Below are 16711 nucleotides of genomic sequence, written 5' to 3'. Positions count from 1 at the left end.
CAAATCCAGAAAGTTCAGAAATCATTTTTTTTCTAGATGGATTTCTACCTAATGAGGACTTTTAACATACACATACTGGAAGTGATTAGACCCTTAAGCTATTCTTTGTTTACCTAGATTTCCTCTGCATCTTTCAGTGATTTTGATCAAATAAGCATTGCTGAAAAAAGGAAGTCTAATGAGGACTTTCAACATCGCTTGATACACTTCTAAACATTGAAAAGAACCTTTCCTATTTTGTATAAAAACATCATCCAATTCAGTTTAGCACTGAAATTTAGTAACTTCTAGAATGCATTAATTTCATCATTAGCTTTAATCACTTAATCATGTTTAGTGCCAGATTTCACTAATGCTTCATCACAGGGGTGAAATCAACTTATCTTCGCTACCGGTTCACAAATGTGAGCACACGCATCACTGCTTCAGCATGTGTGAAACCAATTTTTCCTTTTCCCAGTAAGTCTACAGTTTCTTCTTCATATTTGTAATAAAGCCAGGGACTTAGAATGTTTAATTACACATTGAATTCTATCCCACATAAATGCCCTTGAATTTCTTGCAGCCCCTCATGGGCGGAGTGCTTCTGCTAAATCCTGCAATAGAAATGGAATCATTCCAGACTTGCCTTTACCGACAAAATAAAACAACTTTTTAAAATAATGTTATTGTTTTAAAAATAGAAGAAGAAAAAAACAAAAGAACAAAGCACAAAAATACATCCATTGTCAAAAAATACATAACATGAAAAAAAGTATAAAATACAACAGAAAAAAAGTAAGAATACAATATGTTAGAACAATAAGCAGTTTATTTTGTATATACAGTACTTATCTAATGCATATTTCACATTACTAATGTAAAAGACTTGTGCTTTTTTCAATCTATTCTATTATATATAAATAAGTCCCATATTTCCTTATAATTATCCATTCAAAAACTACATCTATAAACAATCCACTCATAGCTATCAAATGTAATCAGATCTTCTATTCTGATTACCATACATTTGCTATATATTTTTCCAATGTTGCAATATCAGTCTTTTAGCTATAAGTGCATATAGATTTACGTTATGTTATGTTATTTATGTCAAAATTCATGTACTAAACATGTAATTTAAGAGAATATTATCATCTGAAAACTTAACTTTTATCACACATACACATTTATATGGTTCACCTTTTTCCTCTCAAAACTTAGTAAATATAAAAACACCTGTTTTAAAGAAGTATTTTCCTTATTATGCCTGCAACAAAATGTTGGCCTAGACAATCTTTTTCTAAACAAAATAAAATCTCTTAAAAACCAAGCAATTGTTTCAGGGAGAAAATGATTACACTCTACTTAATTACTCACACTAGAAAACCATGTGCTTTCTGTCGTGATTAATCAGTCGGCTGGCTGTTTTCATTGCTTAAATTCTAATTAAGTTGAGTGACATTCTGCTAGGAAATATTATGATGAAACCAAGTGAGCATATGAAACAAAAACATGTTGACTTTCCCTTCGCCTTGGATTGCTAGTCCAGTTGGGTGGAACACAAAAATGGAACACAAAAATGGAGATGGGGAAGACTTTATAAGGTACTGAGTTTCCATCTGTCCACTTTTAAAGATTTTATGTTGGGTGCCTTCATGTGTATAACGTTATCTAGTCTCCCAGCTCATTTGGAATCCACTACTCTATGATGTTAACCAGCCATGAATGACAGTTCACTAGAAATCTGATAAACCTGTGTTTGCCATGCTGTATAAATTGGGGAAAGGTGCATGAAATACCCAACAAGTTATAGTGTTTGGCTGCTGACAGCTGAACCCTCCACTGTGATTTAAAAGGCTCAGTCTCTGATACTGAATTTAGGAACTTATACTGCTGGGTTTTGTTGTTGCTAAACTAAAAACCATCCATAGCTGGTTAACATTGCATGTTGATAAAATTTTATATTAGCTCTGGGAATCATCAGCAATAGGCTGTTTAAAAAAAAAGCAGTGGTGAAAGGCTGGATTTTCAAAGAAAAGATTATATGGCTTTTCATCATTCTTATGGATTTTAGACTGCTTTTACCAATCATGTTAGGGGTTATTTACCCAAGACAATAATTAGACATGGGATTATTGTATTGCTTTCATCAACTTCTTCTTCACCTCATCATGCCCATATTGAGAATTTCAGCATATTTAACCATATCTCCCAGTTTTGGTACATTAGAAGTTCCAGTGACCTATATATATATATATATAAGAAATTACATTTGGTCTGGACATGTTCCCTCTATAAATAAATATAACTCTGGGTTATCAGCTAGTGTACAATACACATTATTTATACTTTAAAAAGTAACTGCACCAAAATAACCAAACATTACTATTTGTTCCATAGTCAGCCAAATGTTTAGACTGGATTTGCTTTTCACATCCACCCACTGAGTCCTTACCAAGAATCCAAGATAGGTCAACATTGTTGTTTGATGGTGTTGTTATTTTTGTTGCTGTTGTTGAGAAATAAGGCAAGGAAGAAGAGAAACCTTTTTGGCTCAAATATTAAGGTTAAATTAATTCATTTTATGTTCTTGGAGCAATATGCAAATTGTTATTTGATATTCACATATTGCTTTTTTTTTGCTGAAAACTGAATAATTTGTGAAAATACCATACTGATACTTGCAGACAGCCACATCCACATCCACAGATGGAAAATACATATATTCTCTCCCCAAAGGTGGACAGGCCCCCATTTTTCTGGCCTTCCAAAAAGGAGTTAAAACATGGCTCTGTAGCCTCACCTGGGGAACCCAAAGGACCATGAGTTTTTCCTTCAGAAATAAATAATAAACAAATATACAAACAAACATATTGCAACAATTGATAAAAGGCCAACTAAACAGCCTGCAACAACAATATAATTTTTTTAAAAAAAATATGCAATGAATACAAATATCTAATTTATATAATAGATATCATCAGTTTACATTTGTATGCCGGGAGTTGGTCAGTCAACATAAACCCATGGTTACTTATTTTATGAACTTAACACTCAAGCAACAGCATTGTACATGTTTTAGGATTGAACAGAGATTGACAACAGAGCCATACAAATCAGTTCTGTGGATTAAAATTGATAATTCAAGATTCAAAAAAGCTATTATATGATTCACGTTTGTAGTTTGAGATTCAAGCATAAACTGATTAGATCTGAGCATTTTGATAGTCATATTTATAGCTAATATTTTGGTTTTTCCTAGATTTATTTTAAATCCCGAGACTTGACCATATTGATTGATCGTGTTCAATAATACCCTACTAGATTCCTGCGGTTGTTCCAATATTATGACCAGATCATCCGCAAATGCACGGACTCTATATTCTTGCTGTCTAATTTTAATCCCTTTTAGACCGCCCAAGCCCCGTATCTTATTCAACAGTATTTCCAAAGTTATAATAAACAATAATGGGGACAGAGGACAGCCCTGTCTTGTACCTTTTTCAATTTGAAAGGAGTCTGTCAGACTTCCATTGACAATGATCTGGGCTGTCTGCTGCTGATATATTGCACCAATTGACCGTAAAAAGCCATCTCCTATCTGCATTTTTTGTAATGTCTTCAGCAGGAATTGCCAATTAACTCGATCAAAGGCTTTCTCCGCATCCAAAAATATGAATGCGGCTGGGATTTGATTGTTCTTTCCCAGGTATTCTAAAGCGTTAACAATTAATCTAACGTTGTTCTTCGTCTGTCTGCCCTGTATAAAACCAGTTTGATCGGTATGTATCAATTGTTGAATTACCACCATTAGCCTATTTGCTAATATTTTAGTAAAAATTTTATAATCTACATTGAGTAATGAAATAGGTCTATAGTTTTTTGGTTGGGTAAGGTCTTGGTCTTCTTTGGGTATCAACAATATGAACGCAGTCTTTCACGAGGGGGGCACTTTCCCTCCCGATTGAATTTTATTGAATAGTTCTCTGAGGGGTTCTACCGTTTCTAACTGTAAATTTTTATAATAAACAGCTGTTAAACCATCTGTGCCTGGTGCTTTCCCTAACTTTAATTGTTTAATTGCCTGCAGAATTTCCCCAGAGGTTATAGGTTGATTCAGCTTATGCCTATGTTCTTCTCTAACTAGGGGAATTTTCTCTTTATCTAAGTATTTGTCTATATCTACGTCCTTAATTTTATCCCCTTTATACAACTCTGTAAAAAATTCCCGAAATACCTTTTGAATCTCTTCCTGTTGAAACACTTCCTTCCCTCTGTAACACAATTTGGATACATTTCTAGCTTTCCTTTTTTTTCTAATCTGATAAGCCAACTATTGTAAAACGTGTGTGGGTTGTTGTTGTGAGGGAATTGACACGCAGGAGCCATGTATGCAAAACAGATGTTTATTAGTACCAGATGACAAGCGATTCAAAGATTTCCCTGCAACTGTCAGGGTATTTATACTAGCCAGAAGCAACTGTCAAGCCCAACTGTCATGAGGCCAGCCAATCAGATGCTGTGCCTTGACCAACCAATTAGAACACAACACAGGTTGTTGCTGGGTTATAACACCAACCACCTACCGGGTTTATTTGCATTGCAGAAAGTATTATGTTTAGCATATAATAAACTGGTGGCTACCTGGTCAGAGATCAGCATATCAAACTGAGATTTTAATATAGCAATTGTTTCCCTAATCTTTGTATCTCCTGGATTCAATGTTAATTCTGACTCTTTCCCTTTAATTTCCTCTTCCAATTCTTTTCGCTTTTGCCCTTGTTTGTGTCTATGTATTTTGTTTATATTCATTAATACTCCTCTCGGCTCTCACAACAGTCACTCGAGCCCTTGTGATCTCTAGGCTGGAATACTGCAATGGGCTCTACATGGGGTTGCCCTTGAAGTACATCCGGCGACTACAGCTAGTCCAGAATGCAGCCGCGCGAGTGATAGTGGGCGCACCGCGGTTCGCCCACGTTACACCCGTCCTCCGCGAGCTGCACTGGCTACCTGTTGGTCTCCGGGTGCGCTTCAGGGTACTGATGACCACCTTTAAAGCACTCCATGGTAGTGGATCTGGGTACTTGAGAGACCGCCTTCTGCCGATCACCTCCCTACGACCAATTAGATCGCACAGACTGGGCCTCCTCCGAACCCCATCTGCCAGTCAATGCCGACTGGCGACCACACGGAGGAGAGCCTTTTCTGTTGCAGCTCCGACCCTGTGGAACGATCTCCCCGTTGAGATCCGTACCCTCACCACCATCCAGACCTTCAAGATCTGGCTCTCCCAGCAGGCCTGGGGATAGGTTTCCAATTCACCCGCCCGAGTGTTTGATTGCTGAACGAAAGTTGTGTTTTTACTATTTTTCTTTGTTCACATTTTGTTTTGTTTTTTTGACACTGCACCCCCCTCCCTTGTGGTTGTAAGCCGCCCTGAGTCCCCTCAGGGAAAAGGGCGGCCTATAAATCCCAATAAACTCAAACTCAAACTCAAACTCTCATATACGCTTTGCTTGCATCCCATACATATTCCATAGATGTACCCTTATTCATATTGAGAACAAAATATTCCGATAGCAATTTTTTACAATCATTAACATACTTTTCATATCTAAATAAGTTTTCATTCAACCTCCAGGACCTTCTTGCCTGGGCTACCCTTCCCAATTCCATCCAGACTGGATTATGATCTGAAAGAACTCTTGCCATAATCTTTGTCTTCTTCACCCTGCAAAGTAAATCATTTGTAATTAGTATAAAATCAATCCTTGAAAGAGATTGATGTCTGTTGGAAAAAAGGTAAAGTCATATTCTTCTGCATGCCTCTCGCGCCAAGCGTCTCGCAATTCAAAGTCGTCCAGCATGTCAAAAAAGGGTTTGGGTAACTTAGCTCGGAATTTGGTGTTCGGGCGAGATGTCTTCTTATCTCTTTTGGTGTCAATCACGCCATTCCAGTCACCCAATAATATACAAGACTCAAAGTCCCACTGTACTAATTTAGCATGGAGATTTCTATAAAATCCATCTTGTTGTTGGTTAGGAGCATAAATTCCCAAAAGTAACGTCTTTTTCCCTTCTAAGATTAAATCTAATGCAATATATCTTCCGAAGGGATCTGCTTCAATTAGCTCAGCTTTAATGTCTTTTCTTAAATATACTACTATGCCGTTTTTCTTTTCCATGGCTGAGGTCGCAAAATGTTGGCCCAGTTTGGGGTTAAACAAATATTTTTGATCGGTTGATTTGATATGAGTTTCTTGCAAACAAATTATGTCATTCTTAAACTGTTTGAGATAATGAAATATTTTCTTTCTTTTCTGTGGAGAGTTCAGTCCGTTAACATTCCATGTCAAAATCTTAGTTCTCATTTTTGGTTGCCTGAAGCTTTTTTAGAGCCTCCCGCAAGGCCTGTCTCACCTTTGGTTTGGCTCCTCCCACAGCTTCTGAGCTTGTTGCAGTAGCTCCTTGATCAGTGGCCAACGATTGTTGAGATTGTTGCATGGTAGTTTGTTTATCCATTTGTCTGGTGGTCATACGGTTGGATCTTTTTTCCTTGACTCCTTGCCCCTCCGGGAGAGGGAGATGATACATTTTATCTGATGGTTGTGTGGTTTGCTGTTTATCTTGTTCATCTCATGGTTTTTCACCATATCCCGAAGATTCAGGGTATCCCATCTTCAGAATCTTATGATAGAAATCACGAGCTTTCCATACAGAACTGAGACGATATCTTTGTTTGTCCATTGTAACTATAATACCGAATGGGGCATCCCATCTGTACTGTATCTGACGCTTTCTGAGCTCTTCCACCAGAAAAGCATAATCTCTTCTGGCTCTTAGCATTTGAGGTGGTATTTCTTTCAAAACAATCAGATCCTGTCCACCAATTTGAAGCTTAGTATTATAAGACTCCTGTAATATCATATTTCTAGATTCTCTTGTAACAAAGTATATTACCACATCTCGGGGAAGTTGCCTTTGTTTTGCCGCCCACGAGTTAACACGAGAAGTCTTGTCAATCTGCCAATCAAAATTGGATCCCGGTTTTCCCACCAGACGGTCAAAAGCTTCAGAAAACATTTGCTTTAAGTTCTCCTGCTTTTCTTCACGCAGCCCCCTCACTCTTAATGCAAGTTCCATCTGCTTATACTGTATCATAATAATTTGTTTTTCAGCATTATCAATTTTTTGTTCCACCACTTCAGTTTTGGATATCAGGTTATTTTTAGCTTCATTGAGAATTTCTAAATTATCTTCCATTCCAGAAATATATTCTGTTATCACATTTATAATTCCCATCATATTATCATTCATTTTAGTGACCCTAGTATCGAATTTGTCATATAGAACTTCCATCTCATTCCTTATTTCATCTTTGAACTCTCTAAGCATTTCTAGATTCTGTTCTCTGGACTCTCTAAACATTTCTAAGTTCTGTTCTCTGGATTCTTTGAACATTTCCAAGAAAAATTCTTTGTTAGTACGTCTCCACTAGGGGGCATAGATGGTGGGGGCTGCACCTTTGTGCCTGGTATGGGAGACGTTTTCGGAAGTAATTTCACAGAGGTTGATTTGGATGCCATTATATTTTGCTTTTAATTATTTATTCTAAATTGCTAATCCACTGTGCTGTTTGGAGAAAAAGAAATTCCTCCCCCCACCCTTTTTTTTTTTTTTTTACAAAGGGTTTTACGGAGAGTTTCAAAAGAGAAAGTCCGTTTGGAATGTTTGGAATGTCTCTGTATCAACAACAAAGAGTCTTTGAAGGCTTTAAGGGAGTAGATCTAATTAGATTATAAGAAGTTATTCCTTTAATTCTGTACCAGGAAGCCGGAGATAACAAATGCAGAAGCTGTAAACGCCATTTTGAAGACAATTAAACAAAAGAGATTTTTATAACATTGAAGCTGGTATTTCAGATAGGGAAAAATTTTAAAGTTCACAAGTTTGGTCTTTGCTCGTATTGATTTTCAATAGTCTGTTTTCTAAAGATTGTCCTAAGGGGGAGGGGTTCCTGTCTTGTGCTGTAAATAACAGCTGCGAAGTTCAGGTCGGAGTTGAATGACTCAGCTTTGGGTTGATCCTCCCCCTCCGTCCACAGCCCAAAAAGAAACAAACCGTGAACTTCAAAGAAGATTCTTACCAGCTGAGATTCCTCACTGCTTTTTTCTTGTCTGAAAAAAGAGTTATCTTCTTGATATTGAGTAGATAACGAACCAGAACTCTGGGGGCAGCTCTGTTAAGCTGCCGACGGCAACAGGTCCCTCCCCGGAAGTCCCAAATGTAATTTCTAATGTTAGATTTTGCCCCTTACTAGAGGGAGCTCCCTTGTGGAGTACTGTGTCTTTACCATGGCAATTTCACTGCGCTGTACAACAGAAGCCAGTATGGCAGTATGACACAGCAGGCTGTATTTTAACAGAACACTCCCTCCCTGAGAAGTGTTAAGGGTGTTTTACCTCCACAGTATTTTTCTCCAGATGGTAAGTCATCTGTGTACCAGGTTTGGTTGAATTTGCTCAAGGCATTCCAGAGTTATGCTGGAATACACACAGACACACGTATGTATATATGTATGTATGTATGTATGTATGTATGTATGTATGTATGTGTGTATGTGTATGTATTTGTATGTGTGTGTATGTGTGTGTATGTATGTGTATGTATGTGTATGTATGTGTGTATGTATGTGTATACACACACACACACACACATTTGCAACTTTTACAAAATTTAAAGCTCATGGATCTGCTTACATAGAATAGACAAGATATGTTCACATTGAACAATATTACATCAGCTATATATGTGTGTGTATGTGTATGTATGTATGTGTATATATATATGTGTGTGTTTGTGTGTGTATATATGTGTATACACACACACACACACATTTGCAACTTCTACAAAATTTAAAGCTCATGGATCTGCTTACATAGAATAGACAAGCTATGTTCACATTGAACAATATTACATCAGCTTATGGTAGTTCATCACTGATGAGAGAAACTGTAGTATTTCCTTTTGGCATTCCTTTCAAAGCTAAGGGTTAGCCTCTAAAATCTACTTAGTTTGACTAAAACTAGGTAACTTGGTATCTTTGCATCTATAAATATTATAGGCATGTGTACACATATATAGAAAAAGTTTCCTTGACTTCTAGAGAGATTGTTAAAGAACGAGAAGATGCTATTTCTCCTGTCCTTGGAATACACTGTATCCTCTAGGGATAGGCCACTGTTTTAATATTTCACTTTCTACAGTTTTCTTTGGTAAATCACAGCAGGCTGACAAAAACCTTTTGGATCACCAGCTCTGAATCATCTTTGCTTGTATTACCTCCCACCTTATCTAATCATCTGTTGAAAATATGCAGGTACTTTTACCTTCACGCTGATGGAATGAGGTTTTTTTTTGTACAATGGTTTGCTTAGACTTTCACATCTTTATCTTTAATAAATTTCTCCCTGATCTTCCATCCTCAAGACAATAAATTAATTATTTCATATGTATTGTTACCATGAAAATTAGTAAATTGTATGTTTGTACCAGAGGTGGGTTCCTACCAGTTCGCACCTATTCGGTAGAACCGGTTCATCAAATCTACCGAACCGGTTAGAAGAGGTTCCACCAGTGGACCCGGAAAGCAGGCCACACCTACAGAAGAGGTTCCAAAATTTTTTGAAACCCACCACTGGTCCTTGGATATGATTATTCTACACTATCATGCTCATATTTATAAAACTCAGTGCCTCTGTGAAAGGTAAGGATGACTACTGCGTTTGTGGTGCAATCAGAACATTGCGTGTGTTGAAGTTGTTTTAACGCAAACCAAACCAAAGATGTCTTTTAAAAAACAAGTTTACATCATATTCTTATCCATGCCAGTGCTGTGTGTGAGGTAATTTAAGGTGGTTCTGACAAGTGTCGTCGCCATCTTCATATCTGGTCACATGGCCGGCAAGCCACTCCCATCAGGTCACATGGGCAGCAAGCCACTCCCACAAAGGAGGCCACACCCACAGAGTAGGTTCAAACAATTTTTGAAACCCACCCCTGGTTTGTACCCTTTTGGATCTTTGGCAGGCTAGGCCTCCCAATTTCTTTCCTTCTGATTTCTGATTAGTTTTCTTTTCTATTTTCACTTCCTTTCCTTAATGCATTCATCTAATCTCATTATTAGGCATGGGAAATTTAGTAGGATGGGCTGCTTCTGGAGGATCATTTAATAGAACCTTAATTCCCATTTCTATTGCAAGTTTCCTTTGGGATTTTTCCAAAGTTATACCATTTCTTTCATTGTTTCTGTGCCACGTGTATAAAACAATGGCAGCAACATTTTACAGCTGAGAAATCTCTCCAACTGTTGATCATCTAAAATGCTTCAAGCTTCAAATCTTTCAATAATCTAGGTTTCTGTAATGACTTTGATATTGTTCTGGGATTAAGTAGGATGGAATTTTATTTAGTGTTGAAATAAACTGTGAGTTTTTACTCTTCTCTTGTCAAGGAAAAGAAAATGAGACAGGCAATATAATAAGTAATCAGCCAAGTGAGGGATATTAATAAAAAAAACCTTCCCATTTTAAGATCCTGTAATCCCTTAATTCAGGGTATAGCTCAGGTGACTGGATGCATCTGAGCATTTACTTGCTGGATCACCTTCCTGACACCACATGAAGTTCGCAGCAGATTTTTTTTCTTTACCCCTAGGAGAGGGACATCTACTGCTACCTGGGATTGATCTTTCAACCTTCTGAGTGAGAGGCAAGCAAAATGAGTGAAAATATTCAGGAAGGGAAAAATGTAATCCTAATTTTATGTTGGTCCTCCTGGGTTTGTTGCACAGTGAGATTTATCCTAGGAAAATGGAGCTTTTTTCCCAAGCTACCTCATCAACTGGCTGATATATTTCTTACTTTCAGTATGTTCAGGCAGGGTGGTTTCATTTCTATTCACAAATGCTGTCAAGTAGCCAAATCTGAGCACTTGGCATTGCAGGGCTACTTTTTCACAATGTGCTCTGGGGATGATTGGGCCCAGTTGTGCCAACGAAAGCAGAGGGGGCAAAGAGTTCTAAATCGGCAAGCAAACTGAAAACAAAACAAAAGCAGTGCAAAAGGATACAGTGACAACAGTTAGAATTATTTATGTATGTATGTTGAGGAAGATATTTTACCATCCTCAGGAAAACCTTAATTCCATCCTAAAATTTCATTGTTAAAATGCATGTGCTTACCAAAATTATTTTCTTTCAGGAGGAAGAAAACAGAATAGAACAATATGGGACCTATAGTCTGGAACATGATGGTATAATACAGATACTTGTTGAAACTGGGTGCTCTCCAAATTGTGCATATCATTCTGGGATTCCCAAAGCACACTTAATCTAGGATGTTCCCAGGTCCATGTAGCATGATATGAGGTTAAAAGTTTGAGCAAGGATAAGGAATGAAGGCTAATTTGTATCAGCAATTGAGTACAACGGAACAATTTGTAACCACTAGAGGCAATAACTTACAACTGTTTACTTCTTTTTGCTTAGCCAATGTGGTGATCAGTATAGGCTTCAGGTTTCATCAACTTCCTCTCAAAGCAACCACAGATAATGGATAATGATGATGATTTCCAGTTTATAAATGCTGCTGAGTTTTTATTTGCACTTATACAATATAAATACTAGAGTTATGCAAATCAGGTCTGATTTCATCTGAACTAATTAAGAAACTCAGTTCAATTGGACAAAATCATTGGACTCAATTCAGTTTGATTCAGATTAAAATGCATTAGTATGTGTATACACCCACCCACACACCCACACACCCACACACCCACACACACTGTATCTAAATTGTACAAATTGGTTTGAACCAATTCAAATCTTTTTAAATCATACAGCCAAATTAATCTATCTGCTTAATTCATTATATCTTTTTTGTTATATTTGATTTGCAGTTTGATCCTAATTCATTTTCTATACATGACCAAACCATCTCAAAATTCTTTTCTTATGGGGTAGTCCTCACTTAATGACCAGAATCAGCAAAACTGTCACTAGGTAATGCAATTGCCCAGGTTAATGACCATTGCAATCATTGATGGTTTTCGGATCCATTTTTCTGATTGCATTATTCAGTTAATTCAACATTCACTGCAAATCATTCAGAACTGAAGAAGCTTTTTGGGTGAGAAGCAAAATGTTTTCAAAGAAGAATAACAAGGAAGTCCAGTTGCCTTTTGGAAAAAGCACCTTTGAGACAACCATAACCTGGATGATCATGAATCTTCATAGACATTCAGACTTTCAACTAGTGATCTTCTAATATCACATACAGTAATGTACTGATCAGGGGTGGGTTTCTCGCCCCATTCCAACTGGTTCGGAACGGGGCCGGCGGCGTCCTCATGCACGCGCGCAGTGCACACATGCGTACTAGCATCTGCACGATGCTCCAGCTGCTCCTGGACGATCGTGCAGGCGCTGTATGTGTCCTGCGCATGTGTGGAAGCGCAGAACTCGTCAAAACCAGGTAAGGACCGTGGGCGGGCGAGCGCGCCCTTCGCCGTTCCCGGAAGTTACTTACTTCCGGGTTCGGCGACCAACCGGTTCGCAGGGACTGCCATGAACCGGTTGAAACCCACCCCTGGTACTGATGTACTTTTGTACTTTTGCTACAAGAACATTAAGCAATCAAAGGAATGATACAAATTATTTTATTCCTATGTAATGCTGAACAATTAACTAAGCATTCTCTTTATTTTCATGCATGGTTTACTTCCACCATATACTGGTCTTAATACTTCAGTCAATTTTCATATTTAAGCAGAATGTTCTGTTCTTATTACATTTTATTTATATAAAATTTCATAATCCCTTTTATTTTATCATAAATTTTCATTATATTAACAAACTAACTTTCTTACATTCAGAAATTGTTAAAATGCCTGCTGAAGAGCAAATGTCAGATCTACCCATTTCCTGCCTGGCATTAAACCTCAATATTCTTCCATATATTTGCTCATTTTATCTGTTATATTTTTTCCATCAGAATTCTGCCAAAAACAGACTTAAAGCTACAGGTCATCTGATGTTAATCCTTTTCCAGTTTCACCATAGATATCTGCAGATCTACATTTTTTTTTCAATATTCTCAAGTATATATATTTTCTGTTCACTATAATCTTCTAGGATAATTTAATTAAATTCATAGCATTCATTTTATTCTTTGACTTATCTCGATCATACTCATACAATCTCAAATACCTCTTTCATAATTTCTTCACTTTAGCCTCATCCCAAACAATTTTCATTGTTTTTATTTTTAATCCATGTTAAAATTCCATTTAAAATTTAATTCATGTTGTTGGAAACTATATGGTTAGTCCTCTTTATCCACTTTCAAAACTTCAAAATTTGCCTAATAAATGCTCTGCCTCTTTTAATTACAACTATTCCTTGCTCACCTGTACACTGCATTATTGTAACTATTCTGTTCTTTCTATACCTCTTAGGTATTTTTCTTCATTTTTTGCAGCAACCATTCTCTTATCTGAATTTTTCTGTTTCCGAGCCTCTTTTATTTCATCACTCATTCCATTGAACAGATTTTTTTTGTATTTTGCTTTGACATAATTTGAACTCTTGAATTTAGTGCAGGTAGTCTTAAACTAGATAGTCCAATGGTCTCACATGGAATGTCATCTTTGTATTGTGGTGCTTAATTTTCATTTGTTTTATTAAATGATCTTTTGGATAGAATGTTTGGGCCTTCTAAATCCTGCCCAACCCTCAATTTGAAATCATGCAAAAGTGAATAGAAAAATAGGTACCACTTCTGTGGGAAGGTAACAGCACTCTGTGAAGTCATTCTGGCCACATGATCAAAGAAATATCTTCAGACAGCTCTGACTCTATGGCCTTGAAATGGAGATGAGTCCTATAGTCAGCACCGGCGGAGTAGAATTCGCAGTGACTTTTACTTTTATGGGCCTTCTAGTATTTTTTTTAAAGGAAAAGCTGAGCAGACAGACCAGATGTTTAATCAACAAAAGATGAAGCAAAGAATGAAATGTCTCTGAAGGTGTCATAAAGAATGAAAAAGAAATGAATTTATCTGTCTCTTGTTAGCAGCACCTGTCCCAAGATACCTTTGTAGCAATAGTCTCACATGTTAGAAAGAGGATATCAGACTTACCTGCTTATTCCTGCACATCTGAGAGAATATGTGATAATGTATAATAAGAGTTCTGTTGCAGATGGTTACCTTGTTTTCTGCTTTCTATCCAGATGGCTGAGGGCAGACATAGCAGGAAAAAAAATGGAAGTTATGAGGGAGCAAATTCTTGCTGCATTTAGGAAGGAAGATAACCTGCCTCCATTTAGCAGAGCAGTACAAATATATGGAATGAATTACAAAAAGTGGAATACCAGGTATTGGCTTTTTGCCACTACTTCATCATGAAATGGCTCAAAGGGTGATAAGTTTGTGTCAGAGTGAAGTACATTTTTTCAGGCAATATATTTACACCCACTGCAGTTTTAAAAAGAATAACTTATGGGTATTAACTATATTTTCAAATGCTGAAGAAAAGCAACTCTGAGCAGGTGCTTCCCTCCACTCGCAATATAACATTTTGTTTTCTTCCTATTTTGTGGGGGTGGAGCACATATTTTCCTTCCTTGAGAAAGGAAGAGATCAACAAATTGAAGCACTATCACAAATGGCAATCACCTGGGAGGAACCTCTTTCACATAATGTCATCTTTGCAATGAGTAATAGTAATCAATAATAAGCTATTTTTATTCCTGACCATTTAGCGAATGCACACAAATTCCTGTATTAGTGTCTATTTTTGCCAGTGTTGAAAAGGAATAAGCATTGAAATGAAATCTCTCTGGAACCTGCATGTACTACCGTACAAGTTGAGATGAAGAACAATACACCTGGGGGCCCATAATACCCTACGACTACCTGTTATGGCTGCAATGACTGTCTTGGTAATTCTCCTTCTCTCTTTTAAATAATGTTATTAAAGGTTTTAAACAGAAATATAAAAATGAATACAAACTAATGTAGGGAAGAAAAAAGAAAAAGAAATCAAAGAGAAAACTAATAGTGCAAGAAGGTGAAAAAATTTAAAAAAATGTTTTTATTTATTTGGCATATAGCAAGGTTACATTGGCAAGGATATTACAGAGTTAATACAAGTAGTTGCTGGGCTGCCAATTATTGTTATTCCATTCAGTTCATGTTCGCATGCTATTCAGAATGCACCACAGAGGGTGAACTAACTTCACACTCGTAAGATTTGACTTTATTCTGTAGCATCATCTGGGACTCTTCCCCCAACAATGTCATCTTGCATTTGGGCATCACATTTGGACAGGTCTGGCAACGGGTGGATTCATACTGCCACACAAATGGCCAGTTTTTCCCCACTGAAATGATATCTACTTCTCTACTTGCATGTAACATGTTTCAAATTGCTAGGTTGGCAGAAGCTGAGCCAAGTGATGGGAGCTCACCCTGTCATACGATGCTAGGACTTGAACTGCTGGAGTACAGATCTTTTCCAGTATCTTTAAGTCACAGAGCCACTGCACCTCATAGTAAAAAAAAAATGAAAAGAAAGAAGAAGGAGAGGAATCCCAAAGAGCCACTTCATTTGTTGGCTTGTTATTCTGCCATGGTTTTCAGCTCCCCACTCAGTGGAGCCATCTTCAGTTTGCCATTTCTTCTCCGAAAGTTAATATTTCTCTTCTGATGAGGAATGGACATGGGATCAACTACAAATGTTCCAGATATTTGCTCCTCTTCACCAGGAAACCACAGTTCTCTGGCATGTTTAGAATTCTGGAAGATGAGAGTTTCCCCAGCTCTTCCCAAACCTTTATTGATACAGGTTCTGGATACTTATCTTAATCACCTTTGGAAATTGCTTGTTAACTGCTTTTCAGATATCAGGAACCTTCATAACGGCAAATTTTACAGACTGAGTTTCCTTCAATCCTTAACAAAGGAAGTTTTGAATACAAATTTAACGACTTGTTTTTTTTTAATAACAAACAGCAAAAGAATTATTAGAAAACTGATTATGAAAAGTTATAAACAAATTAAAGGTCCAGGTGGTTTTGAAATAAGATAATAATCTTATTTTTCCTTTTTTCCTATTTGTCTAGAAGAAGAATGTCCAACTGAAATCCCCATCAAAATCATCAATCATCAATTAATTTTTTTCATGTTTTCTGCAAGAAGTCCATAAGGTCTTTCCAGTCAACAATAAACATATATCTTATACTTTATCAAATCAAAGACAGCAATCCGTCCATCCCAGCAAGTTCCATCATCCTTACTAGCACATCCCTCCATTGTAGGCAGTGCCAAATCTTTATATTTTTGTGCACAATCTCTCTGCAGTTCTCATATACAAAAATAAAGTTCCAGGACTTTTTCCAAACTGTTTGTTCAACAATCCTAAAAAAATAATAATCCTGGTCTCAATTATATATAAATCTTTAAAATCCTTTAAGTCAGGATATGTAATTGAATCCAAATTTCTGTAGATTTTATATGTCCACCAAGCAGGATAAAATGTCTCTTATTATTTATATTTGCAACATGAATTTGACCTGTTAATGCACAAAATTTGTTTTCCCCATTAATGTTTCAATTCCCATTCAATTCAAATCTTCCAAAACCACACCAAGTCATTTGCAAAAGCC

This window comes from Thamnophis sirtalis, unplaced genomic scaffold (assembly GCF_051295495.1).
Source record: "Thamnophis sirtalis isolate CommonGarterSnake01/CBP01778 unplaced genomic scaffold, rThaSir2_p1.2 scaffold_6, whole genome shotgun sequence".
NCBI classification, from domain to species: domain Eukaryota; kingdom Metazoa; phylum Chordata; class Lepidosauria; order Squamata; family Natricidae; genus Thamnophis; species Thamnophis sirtalis.
Note: the sequence above shows the minus strand (reverse complement) of the source record.